We start from the raw sequence: 13,211 nt of genomic DNA, 5'->3' as shown, positions 1-13,211 counted from the left end.
GCCTCCTGAAACACAGTGTCCAGGTAAGTCTCCCCCTCCCGGATGTGCCTCAGTGTTTGAAGCTCAGACTCCAGCTCATCAACTCTGAGCCGGAGCTCTTCGAGCAGCCAACACTTACTGCAGATGTGGTCGCTGCAGCTCGCAATGGGATCTGCCAGCTCCCACATCAAGCAGCTCAAGCACATCACCTGACCAGCCATCACTAATTAATTAATTAGTTTAATTTAAGTTTATGAGTTTAGCTGTGTTTTTTTTTTAAATTTGGGGCAGATTTGCTATCAACCACTCAGATCACAGCTTCCCTCTGACGTCACTTTTGGGAAACAAACTGGAAAACAGGAAGTTTCCGTTAGGTTTTTATACTCACAGAGACTGCTCCTCCTCCTCCGAACGGCTCCCGAAATTAGGCCCGAAGAAAGAGAGAACAAAACAGTAGGGAAAAAGCACCTTCTCCCACTCTTCACCGAATTACCTCACTGCACCAAATTACCAAATTCTCACTCGGTCTGTATCTCTCTCACTCAGGCTGTGTGTCCTTGACCTGTGCAATTCTACACAATTTACTGTGTCAAGATAAATAGTGGACATGTGTGGATCAATGTGAGAGAGCATTCGTGCAAACCAAAGAGACACTGCCAAGTCAGAAGTCCTGACACATTTCGATCCAAATTTACCCCTGAAACGTGCAGGTGACTCACCATCTTATGGTGTTGGGGCAGTGGTTTCCCACATAGTGCCCACATGTGAAGAGAAGCTGAATGCCTTCACATCCAGGACCTTGAATAAATCTGAAAGCAATTACACGCAGAGAGAGGAAGAAGCCCCAAGAATAATTTTTGGCATAAAATGGTTCTACCAATTCCTTTGAGGGAGGAAATTCAGTTTATTGATGGACCATTGTCCATGAACAATGATTTTTTGACCTCATACTGCGATTCCACCAATAGCAGCGTGCAGAATGCCGAGATGGGCATTGCTCTTGTCAGCACACACACACACAATCAAGTATCATCAGTCAAACCTTCATGGGAACACAGAAGGACTCTCCTGATTGCCCTTACTAAATAGTTTATCAGTAAGCAGTTTGTTTGGAAACATTTTCTACCTCTAGCAATTAGATAATACTCCCGTAACAGCAGGACATTCTTCTCTGGAGAATAAGAATCATCATTCCACCACTACTAAGAAAACATTCAATCAACTGCACAAAGGCCCTGTGGTTTTGTAAGGATGAAGGAAAAATCCAGAAGCTATTTTTGGTGGCGAAGGCCAGATGGCAAAATTGAGGAGAAGGTGGAAACATGTTTATCTTGTGCAAAAGTACAAAACCTACCTTCATTAGCCTCATTTGGGACAGCACAGTGGCACAGAGCATTGCTGCCTTACTGTGCCAGGGACCAAGGTTCAATTCCAAATTCTGATGACTGTGTGGAGTTTGCACGTTCTCCCCGTGTCTGCGTGAGTTTCCTCTCGTGCTCCCATTTCCTCCTACAGTCCAAAGGTGTGCAGGTTAGGGAATTGGTCAAGGTAAATTGCCCCTTAGTGTCCAAAGATTAGGTGGGGTTATGGGATTACGGGGATAGGATGGGGGAGTAGGCCTAGGTAGGTTGCTCTTTTGGAAGGTTGGGGCAGACGTGATGGGCTGAATGGCCTTATTCTGCAATGTAGGGGTTTTATGATGACTGAGACCATGGCCAGCAGCGGGGCTGAAACCATAAGAGCAGTGGTTACCAACCTTTTTATTTCACGGCACATCCCCTATTTTCCCCAACTGAACTGCCCTTTCACTAAAGTATTTTATTTCTAAAACCTCCTAAAACACATCAAACCACACTCTAACAAAGTTTTAATCAGTTTAAAAAGTTTGCAATGAAAGCCTTGTCACCAATTGCATGTCAAATGCAATGGGCGTCAATGCGTACCGGACCGCAAGTACAGTGGACACCGTTTGCATATCATTAGCAGGCCTGACCCAGTATTCTCTGGGGCCTCCGCGATTCTACTCCTCCGATGGGCCGAGTTCCCGATGGCGTGAAATAAAAAGTTTGGAAACCACTTTTGGTTCTTTGTGCTCTTGTGATTCACTTGTGTTTTTAAAAATCGTAAAACTGGCGGCGTGGCTGCTGAGGGAGAGAGAAGGGGTACCGAAAGTGTCCAACATCACCATAGTTTGCTGATAGTTGTGCCGCTGGCCGGGGGAGGAGGGGGGGGCTTCTGTCAGGGCCAGGGGGAGTAGCGGGGGTTGGCTGGGAGGTAGGCTGTGGGGTAGGGGTGGACGGGCACGGAACACCATTGTCGCAGGCGGCAAGGCGGCTGTGGAGCTGCGCACGCCACTGAGAGCCTACTGTGAAAATAGGGCCATCGCTCGTACAGGTGTCCTCCCAGCCCCCTCCCCCCCCCAGCTGCCCTCTGGCCTCAGCTGACCCATCAGCTGTATGGGTCGCCCCAGCGCAACCAGTGCCATCTTGTTGTCTGGGATGAGTGTGTGTGGGCATTATAATGTGTATATGTGGCTGAAGCTTGTCAGCCTCCCGAGTGTCAATCACCGCACTGTTTTCCATTGGAATCGATTGTGTTCCACATGGTGCCGGTGCTAGCCCTTAACAGTAGCGGAATCGGTCTAGGTGTGGCGCCAGTTTTGCTGTCATGAAAGTCCATGAATTCTGAGTTGGCGTCAACACTTCGCCTCAGAAACGGAGAATCCCTCCGCTTGTCTCTCAACTCAGTGATTCAAGCAACATTGTTATTCTAGACAACCTCCAAATCTCAAGTGTTGACAAGGTGCTTTAAAGATGTACTAAAACAATTGTAACGTGAACTGTTTTGGGTCCCTTAGGCTATTGCAAATCTCTTCATTTGATTACCATGAAACAATAGGTGAATGGAAATGCTGCAACAAATCCTGAGATGCAGCAGTAAGATGCTGAATAAGTCCTCAACCACTTTTTGTTAGAACTGCAAGAATGATGTGCTTCAAATCAACATTGAAGCAAGATTGCATCGCAATGCTTCTTGTGCAATTTCTTTGCAGTTCATTTTCATCCTCAAGTATTGATTTACGGTGTTCAGATTTTCCCCCCAAATTATACTTCATTCATAAAATTTGTAAAAATACATTGCAAAACATTTCAAACATTGAAAATTTCAGAAAGTGCAGTTAAATTCAACTTGTCTCCGTGCAGCATGTTCCACTTTGAGGTATCATAATAGAACTTCAATATTTTTGATAGTTACAACATAAATTCCTTGTCAGGCATGCAGCCAAGACACCCAGGAGTCAGGGAATTTTTGACACAGTATCACATCTGTATAATACTGAGACCAGCATTTTGTTTTTACCACACAAACCAGAAAGGTGTTGACAGTAAAGAAATAAGTATCCAGAAGGGTAACAGGCTGAATTTACCGGCCCTTCTGCAATGGATTTTTCAGTCCTGCCAATGGCGGCACGCTGTGATGGGTTTCCTGGCGGTGTGGCCAATGAACAATGCAAAACGGCGGAAACATTGTCGGGACTGGAAGATCCCGCTGCTGCCCAATGGCAAGCTGCCTCCAACACTGGAAAACACATTGTTGGGGGTGGGGTCCGAAAATCCTGCAAAATATCACACATTTGATGTTTGAGCATTTGTTGTGGGCCTATAAGTCTGTCCACTTCTTGTCTCGGCCTTGGCACTCAGTATGTCAACATTTCTCATGCCCCGACTCTGCTCCCTATATCAGCATGGGAGAGTTTCAAGTGCAATCCCACACTGACAGTTTCACCAGATGTGCAGGGTACGTGGATTGGCCACGCCAAGTTGCCCCTTAATTGGACAAATTGAAAAAAAAGCAATTGCATAATCTGCACAAAACAATCGGGGGATGTTTATGGTCCTTCCTTCCTTCATTCTTGCTCAGATACCTGAACAGATTTTGCCAACACATACAAAAATTGGTCCTTACATTGTATTTTGCAAACTGTACACTTGAAAAATTAAGAAATATTTGAGTTTTGAAAATATTATGAAACGTTGCATTTATTTTTGAGGCGAAACTACTTCTCCCAAAGGGTTCTCAATCAGAGTGCGAAGGTTGTTGGGACAGTGAGTAAATTTAAGGAGGAGTTAGGCAGATTTTTAATTGGTAATGGGTTGACGGGTTATGGAGAACGGGCAGGACGATAGAGTTAAGGCTCTTCTTGATTAATAAGGGGATCAGGGGTTATGGGGAGAAGGCAGGAGAATGGAGATGAGAAAATATCAGCCATGATTGAATGGCGGAGCAGACTCGATGGGCCAAGTTGCCTAATTCTTCTCCTATGTCTTATGGTCTTATGGCCTTATGGTCTAAGGCCAGGATGAGATCGCCATGATCGAATGGTGGAGCAGACTCGATGGGCCAAATATCTTATTGATCTATTTTCATGTGTACCGAGGTCCAGTGAGAAGTATTGTTCTGCTTAAAGTCCTGGCAGATCGCTCCATACATAAATACATAGAACATACTGAGAAATTAATAAATTCTTTACCCATCAGTCTGGCCTCAATAAAACTCGAGATGGATTTGTAGGCATAGCATTAGTTATTTTTATTCGACTTGCAAGTCTGACTCGTTTCTCAGAACCAAGAACACAAACTGCCTCTTAGGTCTACAGAATTGAGTGATTCTCAAGAACAAAGAAATCTCTACCAACACATTCAAATGGCATCAAGTTTCACATACACGATTCCCATAAGTCATCCTATACCCCTCCTGACCTGGCCATACATCCTAATTGGCTCACTTCTCATCCCTTCCCCTGGCCTCTTATTACCCAGCATCCTTTTCTCCTCATACTCTAAACACCCCATCCCCCCTCCTTTGCCATGCTCTCTGAAATCCTTTGTCTGTGAACTAACATAAATTAGACCGGCCTATATCTACATTACAGTAACTAATATCTTTAAAGTAACTATTTTACATCACATTCGTCAATACTATAATAACAGTTACAAAATATGCAGGAAGAGGATCTGTAGGGGAGAGCTCACAAAGAGTCGCCACGCTCCGGCACAATCTTGGAGAAAAACATTTTAAATCCAGCTACAGCCAGTTCTTTTTGTGATAATGTCAGTCAGAAAGGGGAAGAGCTGGTCCAGTTCCCTTGTAGTTGGCCTCCTTGACTTGGTACTGGTGTTTGGAGAAATGCTCTATCAGCTCTCCGATTTCTTCGCTCCTGCTGCCCAGCTCAGCCCAGACCCGGTCAGGCTGGCCTGCTGCCATATCGCAGAGGCCTCACTCCACTCCCCGATCCGCACAGCTTCCACCTGTCTCTCCCTGTAATGTACCGCCGGGGCTGCGGCCCTTGCCCGCCGCCACCGAACCGTTCCCGACCTTCCCAACGGCTCTCACCGCCCAGCAAGCCAGCCGCTTCCCGCTGGTGAGACACTGTCTAGTTTTAGACATGGAGTAGAAACAAAAGTGGAAATAGTTAACCCAAGAACAATCTTTGATAAATATCAAGAAGCAAACAAGCATACATATGCTTCATAGACTATGAAAAAGTATTTGATTGTGTTTATCACTGGCATATGTGTAATTGTGACATTACAGATTTTAAAAGTAAAACTTTGAAAGGCACGTTCCAGGCTTTAAACCTTTACATTGAATTTAAAGGCCTTTTTCAAAATGGAAGTATCGGCAGGCAACATGGCACCACTTAAAACCTTGCCAGACGTGTTAGAAGTGATGGTTATATGCTGCAATGCAGAATGAATCCTTTGTGGGGGGTAGTGTAGATAAGTGGAGCTGGGTGAGTTAAGAGTTCCACAATACAGTTTATGGAATGGAGGAGCGAAAGAAAACTTACTCACAAAGGCCAGTGTACAGTAGGCATGGAATTCCTATTTGTTGCAAATGGCAAAGAGATTGCTCTTTTAGTTGGAGATGTGGGCGGGACCCTCATGACAGAATTAGTGAGTGGGCTATGTCTGATTAAATCACTTAAATAAGAAAGAACCGTGATTAAATCCGACCTCCAGCTTGCCGCCTATTTCGCATTCTTGGTTTCCTGGGTTTCTCTGCACTAGTAGAAATAAACCCTTCAGTTCGAGTCTCTCTTCCTAACTATAGTTGCATATCACCGACAGCATCCTGGTGAAGTTATGTTGCATGTTTTCCATGGCATGATTTCCTTTCCATAATGGGGTGCTCAAGAGGGTACAAAATAAGTTAACAGTGGTTCACCATTATTGTCTTGTATAACGTTATCATTGCTGCAATTGTTTAGCCTCTTCATCGCTGTCCTCTCTCTATCACTTTAACCTCTTTGTCAATCTCTGTCTATCACTGGCTCTCTATCGAGCCCCACTGCTTCACCCACCTGTTCCCCCCCCCCCCCCGCCCCCCCTCACACACACACACACCTCCCTACAACAGTATAAATCTTACCCTATTTCCAAGTCTCTCCAGCTTTTACAAAGAGTCATCCAGGCTCGAAACATCCTTCTCTCTCCAGAGATGCTGTCAGACCTAATGAGATTGTCCAGTATTTTTTGCTTTTGTTTCAGGTTCCAGTATCTGCAGTAATTTTCTTTTATTTTAAACTCTTTAAACTCTTTTCTACTTTCCATTTTTCAGTCTTTCTCCACTCTTTCACTTATATATTTCCATCCTTGCTCTTTTTCTCCCATTATTTCCTTTTCATATTGTTAAAAAGAGAGACATGCTGCTGAAATCTTTCATCTTGCATTCATCAGGACAAATGCAAGAATGGAAAATTTCAAACAATCATAATAATTCATACTGTAGCAGACAAGGATGTTGAACGATTAGCAGGTCAAGTCTGAATGGCTGAGGCATTGTGATGGAAAAAGTACCAAGGAACTATGGACTCCAGAAGTTTCCAGGTAATTAGAAAAAAGTGTAAGGCTTGAACATATTCCTTTTGTTTGCACATAGTAGGTCCTGCATAAGAACATATGACACTTTTAGCAATGGTAAATGAGCCATGATACGAACTTGATGGATTATCTTAAATTGGTTGTTTGTGTAGTTCTTAGCCCACTCAGGATTGTTCAGCAAGTGCAGCCCAATTGCAGAATCACATTACGCCAGATGTTCTGTTTTGTGTTTTGCAAGTGCAGGCTGGTTAAACATGATCTGTACTCTAGCTATTATGAATAATCAAAGGAACATGCATATGGTCTATGTACCTGGCATCGTACCAGTGCTGAAATTCATACATGATGCTGCTCGAATGTGCAGCAGGCAGAAGGTGTTTTTAGATTGATGGCAACATTCAGTCAATTGGAAATACCACTCATGTAGCCATTTAATTATAGGTGGAGACCCTGCCACATTCCTGCCTACACCTCAATCAAGTTGTAATGGGAAGGACCCTGGACGACCTTCCCGCTCTGCTGACAATTGAGGTTTGTAAGTGGTCAATTAATGTTCAATTAAGGGCCACATTCAACAGGGGGGTTGCCATACAGCGTGCAAGACAATCGAGACCTGGCATGATTGCTTGTGGCTTCCTAGCCGGAATGGGGGGTGGGTTTGGGGTACCTCATTCAAACGTACTCAATGCCTGATTGAGAGACTCAGCATTGGGAAGAAGAACCGGCTGAGAGTCATCCCTTGTCCTTCCGACTGAGTCCTTTGCAACACCTTCCCTCGCAGACCCCGCCTTGCGAACCTCCTTCCCCTATACCTTACCTTTGGCCTGGGTTCTGGGCCGTGGATGGGTGTTCTGCCAGCAGCAATCAACCACTCCCTGGTGATGCTGCTGTTCAAAACAGCTGCTGGCCTCTTATTGGTTCTTGGTGGGTAGGGTTTCCACACCTGAGGTCCTGATCCTGAGGACAGGCTTGCAATCTAACCTGTCAAGTCTCTAATGTCACTTTTCAGAAAGAGGCAACATGCGGCTCTTCAATCAGTGACTGAGATCTCCGTTGCCAACACAAAATTCCACCCACTGTCTCATGATTTTAAAAAATAAATTTAAAGTGCCCAATTCACCTTTTTTCCATTTAAGGGGCAATTTAGCATGTCCAATTCACCTACCCTGCACATCTTTTTGGGTTGTGTGGGTGAGATCCACACAGACACGGGGAGAATGTGCAAACTCCACACGGGCAGTGACCAAGGGCTGGGATCGAACCCGGATCCTTGGCGCCGTGAGGCAGCAGTGCTAACCACTGTACCGCTGTGCTGCCCCGAGATTCATGATTGATAATCTTTCTTGACTGGGACACTTCTCTAGGAGGACTATCTATTGGAAAGGGTTGGACAGGGATTCTGGCATTTACAAGCTCAGCCTTCATGGTCCTCATGCATCAACTGTTCCAAAATGATATGATGAGCACCGATGGCTTTCATTCCTTTCATTCCCAGTTCCAGCAAAGTAAGTGAATTGAGGAGAGAACATTCATGAAATGCTTACGTCTGAATAGCCTGTTGGAAAAGCAGTTGATCTTCTGATGAAATGATGAAAATTAAAGAAAAATATATACATTGCCAGCAGCTGTAATGTTTTGGGTGACATAAGCCTCTCATTTTCCATAGTGTTGCTTAGTTTCACCATTTGGGGGCTTTTTTTTTTTTTTTTAATTTTTTTATTAAGGTTTTCACAGAATATCAGTAACAAAATGAAAAAGGAACCCAACAGGGTTAAGTACAAAACCCAGTCCAAAAAAGCAACCCTCCATAACCCCCTCCCCCGACATAAATAATAAATTAACACCCCGACCGAACACAAAGCAAACATAGCAAATATATACACCCCCTCAGACCCCCCAGTGTAAATAAACAAAAACAAAAATAAAGTAAACCCCCACCCCCACCCCCCCTGAGTTGCTGCTGCCATTGACCAATGTCTACCGTTCTGCCAGGAAGTCTAAGAACGGTTGCCACCGCCTAAAGAACCCTTGTACCGACCCTCTCAAGGCGAATTTCACCCTCTACAACTTAATAAACCCTGCCATATCGTTGATCCAGGATTCCACACTTGGGGGCCTCGCAGCCTTCCACTGAAGAAGAATCCTCCGCCGGGCTACCAGGGACGCAAGGGCCAGAATACCGGCCTCTTTCACCTCCTGCACTCCCGGCTCCTCTGCCACCCCAAATATTGCGAACCCCCTGCCCGGCTTGACCCTGGAACCTACCACCCTCGACACCATCCTCGCTACACCCCTCCAAAATTCCTCCAGCGCTGGGCATGTCCAGAACATATGGGTGTGATTCGCTGGGCTCCCCAAGCACCTAACACACCTGTCCTCGTCCCCAAAGAACCGGCTCATCCTTGTCCCGGTCATGTGTGCCCTGCAGCACCTTAAACTGTATGAGGCTGAGCCTCGCGCACAAAGAGGAAGAGTTCACCCTCCTTAGGGCATCTGCCCACGTCCCTGCCTCGATCTCCTCTCCCAACTCCTCCTCCCACTTACCTTTCACCTCCACCACCGAGGCCTCCTCCTCCTCCTGCATCACCTGGTAAGTTTCCGAGATCATCCCCACTCCCACCCACCCCCCCGAGAGCACCCTGTCCTGTACTGTGCGTGGCAGTAGCCGCGGGTATTCCACCACCTGCCGCCTGGCAAACACCCTTACCTGTAAGTACCTGAAGGTGTTCCTCGGGGGACCATTTGGGGGCTTAAGTGTGGATTCCATGTGTTAGGCCTCAACTGGAGGTTGGGAACAGCATAGCTGGGTGGAGTAGTGTCGGGCAGGAGTGTGTGGGAGCCTGGTGCATACCTGTTGAGAAAGCAAGTAGGGCATTTGGTAGTTTTCTTTCAAAAAGACCTTGACACCAAAATAGTGAAAGGTGAAATTTCCTGGGCTAGATACTGGGCACCCTTTACCGACCAATAACATAATAATCCGTGTTCAGCGTTGACAATCCCCTACTTTCTCTTTGCATAGTGTGTCATGACACTCACCGTAGCCATCTTCAAAAGATACTGGAATGCAAGCTTATAACCCATCTGATCTGACCACCAACCAGATGAGTTACTGCATGGGTCTCTCGAAGAGCTGAGTGGCCTTTACCGATGACATTCATTGTAGTCCTGTTGTACTAAGCAAACATTTATAAAAGAGTCAGAACAATTCTGCAACATTGTCACTTCAAGGGCTGCCCTTGCAGTTGCTGACAAGCCCTGGTTATTGTCAGTACTATTGCTTGTTTATCAGCGTACCGTCAGCCACAATTGGCTGATTTGTTTGTCAGATTCAAGTATTTTTGTTTGTAAAAGAAAATTAAGCAAGATTGCAATGTACACTTTCTATTTTTATAGTCCTGGCATATAGAGCTTTGTTCCGTTTGATTGTCATTCCTTTCCCTTTAGCCTGTTTTCTTTCATTTATTCTGCTTCAATCTCCCTGCCTTTCTTAAAGATTAAGTTCCCATTGGCATTGTGTTTTAAATGCCTCGGCTGCCCACAACAGGTCTCGGACAAGAAGCACATCTGTGGTGCGGAAAAACTGTTTTCACTAAGCTTTCTTTCCTATGGTGGGAAACTTTCTCACCTGGCATTGCTAACAAGTGATGAAACTTAACACGAGATGGGTGACTACCTTTGAGCATAATGCAAATCCAATTACAAAGGAATGAAGAAAGCAGCTTAACCATTCTGGTACCACAGTGTTTCGAATCAATGCACACGGTTGTCTTTCCTTTCTCTTTAAAAATTTTTCTCCTCCTTTCTGTTCCAGGGCAATCTTCCTGTGCGCATCGCTGGCAGCTATGTGTGTACAGTATAAACTTTTTTGCTTATCACTTTCCTCAATTTCCACTTTATCTTCCATTGCTGCCTGTCGTGGATGTCCCAGCAACAGCCAAGCAAATCACTGCTGCTGTTGCCACAGTCTTATTATTGATATTATTTTTAGCCCTGTGTGTTTTAATGGGGCCTTTTTTTTCTGCACAGGTATCTCCAGCCTTGCCATTTTGAAGAAACCCAACGATTTTCAAAGAAAGATGTTCCCTGGAATTTAAGAGGAAGGAACTTCACCATTAGACTTCATAGGACTTGATACATGCAGTGATTTAAACTATTTTACTTGATTCCGACAGGGCTGAGAATTTCTTTACTTACTGCTGCACATCGCTGATTATGTACTTCTGTAATTGTATTTTAATGTAAAAGAATTAACTGAGCTGTCAGGAGCAACCAGTAGTTATGTTTCTGGGTCCTTCCTCTTATTTGGGCTTTTTCAATTTCAATGATTACATTTGACACATGACCAGGTAGACAACCTCTTCTTTGTAGGAGAGAAATTTAATTTTGTGCATTGAGCCCTTCAGGGTCTTTAAGGCAGCACTGTGGCAGTGGTTAGGGCTGCTGCCTCACAGCGCCAGGGACCTGGGTTCGATTCTGGCCTTGAGTAACTCTCTGCTGGAGTTTGCACGTTCTCCCCGTGTCTGCATGGGTTTCCTCTGGTTGCTCCGGTTTCCTCCCACTGTCCAAAGATGGGCAGGTTAGGTGGATTGGCCATGCTCGTGTCTAGGGATGTGCAGGTTAGGCTAGGATACAGGATTACGGGGATAGGGTGGGATGAGCAGGGTAGAGTGCTCTCTTGGAGGGTCGGAGCAGAATCAATGGGCTGAATAGCCTCCTTCTGCACTGTAGGGATTCTGCATTAGATGAAGAGGAGGGAGCATGAATGCTGCGGTTTCCTAAAAACAGGTCAGTCGTGGATTCTGAAATTTCTTTGAGAAACTATGGCCGACACAATAAGAACAACAAGGTTTCTCATTCATAAAAGCATTTTGATTGTAAACAGCTTTTACTTCAGCATACATAATAAGCCAAGAATTATCAGTCAAAATATTCACAAATGCATATTGAATTATTTGTGAGGTTGCACTAATTAAAAATCTAGACTGTATATCCCAGCTGTTTATCCTCCAAATATAATTATTGGTTTTCAAAACCAAAGTGATGGGAAAAGATCCAGAATTCTGAGCTTAAGCGTGACTATAGCTCTTAACTCAATCTTATTTGCATTTAATATTGCAATGAATTTTTGATCATCATTTGATTTTTTCTTCTTCCTTCAGCTTCTCCCATTATATTTAGCATCACCATAATGGTGTTTATCATCCTTCTCCATCTTTTGCTGTCAGTCACCCATTCCTCCTCCAATCCCATGAGTCCCAACTCCATCCTTATTGCCCCCTCATTCGATTTAAGCGACATGCATAATGCAGCAAAGTGAGACTTGCAAGTTAAAATTAGTCAGAAACAAAGAGGACTACACTATTTAAACAGAAATATAATTGAATGCCAATTTAAAAGATGAGCCAGTTAGGTAAAACCTCATTCCTCATTAAAAAATCTCAGAACAATGTTATATATTTCACAGTGAGAATAGATGATTGGTGCCACATATGGCATTGAGGTGTGCAGGATGTCACACATAGCTCAGAGATGCAGTCAAGGAAATTTAGTCAAAAATCAAGCAGCAAATGGGTTAAAATAGAACATCTTCAAGTAAACTTCTCATGTTTCAATATTTGTCATTCAATACCTCCAGTTACCCTGCTTGATTTATTTCCACCAGCAGATCCAAGAATATACTATTAAAATATGACATTTACAGCACAATTTAGCAGATGAAAGATAAGTGTTATGGGTTAAGCAGGTCAACAACTCAAAGCAAAGCAAAGGTTTCAAATCGAGTTCCTTACCTCATCATTAATTATAATGTGCTCCTCCTGCAAACTTTTTTGCCCTGAAGTCACGTCCCTCAATTCCTTTTTTTTTTGCATACATGACAGGCCTTTCATCAGCATAGGCTGGCCTGTTTTCCTCCAGGCCCCTGGGGCTGGTGCTACCTGTCATCAGGGAAGAACTTCACAAAACAAGCTTCTGTCCACCTGAGAAACCCTTTATCAGCCGTTGTCTCTCCCCTGCATGTCCATCAACCCTCCTCTTTCAGAAGTGCTTGACACCTGTGTCATGGCAACAACCCCAGGTCCTGTGGAAAACACACACTAAACAATCCAGGCCTTTGAATCTCTAAAGTTCCTGTGATTTATAGATGGTAAGGGAGATGCTTATCAGCTAAAATGCTTGTTGAAGCGTAATATGTCTATGAAATGCCGAGGCCAAAAGAATCTCTTGTAGAGCAGCCTCTTTACAGAGCCACACAATGGCTACAGAAATTCTTGCTTTACGATTTATCACTTTGCATAATCTGTTTAGTTCCATTGTGTGGGGTCCAGAAAATAAAAGGCTTTGTTGGCA

General features: G+C 44.4%; 1 long non-coding RNA gene across 1 annotated transcript; it reads right to left on the bottom strand.

Moving 5' to 3' along the window:
- Positions 1-4,586: 4,586 nt before the first annotated feature.
- LOC140398023 (uncharacterized) lies at positions 4,587-12,814 on the bottom strand. The gene is made up of 3 exons (XR_011937387.1): positions 12,653-12,814; positions 9,571-9,714; positions 4,587-5,413 (listed from the first exon to the last, which is right to left on the bottom strand). It is a non-coding gene; the product is annotated as an uncharacterized lncRNA (long non-coding RNA).
- Between the last annotated feature and the right edge of the window lie 397 nt (positions 12,815-13,211).

This window comes from Scyliorhinus torazame, chromosome 21, assembly GCF_047496885.1.
Source record: "Scyliorhinus torazame isolate Kashiwa2021f chromosome 21, sScyTor2.1, whole genome shotgun sequence".
Taxonomy (NCBI): Eukaryota; Metazoa; Chordata; class Chondrichthyes; order Carcharhiniformes; family Scyliorhinidae; genus Scyliorhinus; species Scyliorhinus torazame.
Note: the sequence above shows the minus strand (reverse complement) of the source record. Positions and strands in the feature narration are given on the sequence as shown.